The sequence below is a fragment of the Parambassis ranga genome, unplaced genomic scaffold, assembly GCF_900634625.1.
Source record: "Parambassis ranga unplaced genomic scaffold, fParRan2.1 scaffold_77_arrow_ctg1, whole genome shotgun sequence".
Lineage (NCBI taxonomy): Eukaryota > Metazoa > Chordata > Actinopteri > Ambassidae > Parambassis > Parambassis ranga.
The window spans coordinates 3,094-5,000 of NW_021144816.1; positions in this window are offsets into that span (position 1 = coordinate 3,094).

Here is a 1,907-nt window from a genome sequence, read left to right on the forward strand (position 1 = left end):
AGCAACCCCCTATGCCCAGCAGGGTTGCCCGTGCCCGGCCACCCTAACCCTAACCCTAACCCTGCCCCTGGATGTCCCCCTTAGCTCCAGCATCACCCCCGAGACAGCAACCCCCTATGCCCAGCAGGGTTGCCCGTGCCCGGCCACCCTAACCCTAACCCTAACCCTAACCCTAACCCTGCCCCTGGATGTCCCCCTTAGCTCCAGCATTACCCCCGAGACAGCAACCCCCTATGCCCAGCAGGGTTGCCCGTGCCCGGCCTAACCCTAACCCTAACCCTGCCCCTGGATGTCCCCCTTAGCTCCAGCATCACCCCCCCGAGACAGCAACCCCCTATGCCCAGCAGGGTTGCCCGTGCCCGGCCTAACCCTAACCCTAACCCTGCCCCTGGATGTCCCCCCCTTAGCTCCAGCATCACCCCCCCGAGACAGCAACCCCCTATGCCCAGCAGGGTTGCCCGTGCCCGGCCTAACCCTAACCCTAACCCTGCCCCTGGATGTCCCCCTTAGCTCCAGCATCACCCCCCGAGAGAGCAACCCTCCATGCCCAGCAGGGTGGCCCATGCCCGGCCACACATCCCCCGCGCGCCCCCTGGCCTCTCCTGGTACTCGCCTTAGCTCCAGCACCACCCCCGTGAGAGCCATCCTCCGTGGGCGCCAGGGGTGGCACATGCCCGGCCACACATCCCCCGCGAGCCCCCTGGCCTCTCCTGGTACTCGCCTTAGCTCCAGCACCACCCCCGGGAGAGCCGACCTCCGTGGCCGCCAGGGGTGGCCCATGCCCGGCCACACAGCCCTCCCCCCGTGCGTCCCCTCTCCTCTCCTGGAAGTCACAGAAGCTCCAGTGTGAGAGGGACCCAGCCTTGCCAATGTACCCCGGGGAGGGCCTCCATGACTGGGGTAAAGCTCGTTAGATGTAACCTATGGAGCTTCTGTTTCCGAAACGTGTGTCCCTATAATGGTGCAGACAGTGTTTCTGTGACTCCGCAGTTTTTCAGCGACGGGAGCGGGGAAGGTCTCTGCGCTCCTGTGCCCAGCGACGGGAGCGCAGAGACCTTCCCCGCTCCCGTCGCTGGGCACTTAGAAAATATTCTGAGAAGTGTTTAGCGACGGGAGCGCAGAGACCTTCCCCGCTCCCGTCGCTGGGCACTTCTCTGAATATTTTCTAAGTGCCCAGCGACGGGAGCGCAGAGACCTTGCCCGCTCCCGTCGCTGGGCACTTAGAAAATATTCAGAGAAGTGTTTAGCGACGGGAGCGCAGAGACCTTCCCCGCTCCCGTCGCTGGGCACTTCTCTGAATATTTTCTAAGTGCCCAGCGACGGGAGCGCAGAGACCTTGCCCGCTCCCGTCGCTGGGCACTTAGAAAATATTCTGAGAAGTGTTTAGCGACGGGAGCGCAGAGACCTTCCCCGCTCCCGTCGCTGGGCACTTCTCTGAATATTTTCTAAGTGCCCAGCGACGGGAGCGCAGAGACCTTGCCCGCTCCCGTCGCTGGGCACTTAGAAAATATTCTGAGAAGTGTTTAGCGACGGGAGCGCAGAGACCTTCCCCGCTCCCGTCGCTGAGCACTTCTCAGAATATTTTCTAAGTGCCCAGCGACGGGAGCGCAGAGACCTTGCCCGCTCCCGTCGCTGAAAGTCCGCTGGAGCTCCGGGAGGGAGGGAGAGATGGCTGGTGGCCGTGTAGGGCGCACCATACTCGGGCAGACACCCTGCCCTTACCCCCCTGTCTCTCTGGAGGTGGAGAATTTTTTTTTTTATTTTTCTGATGCCCCTGGTAGTCCGCTGGAGCTCCGGGAGGGAGGGAGAGATGGCTGGTGGCCGTGTAGGGCGCACCATACTCGGGCAGGCACCCTGCCCTTACCCCCCTGTCTCTCTGGAGGTGGAGAATATTTTTTTTATTTTTC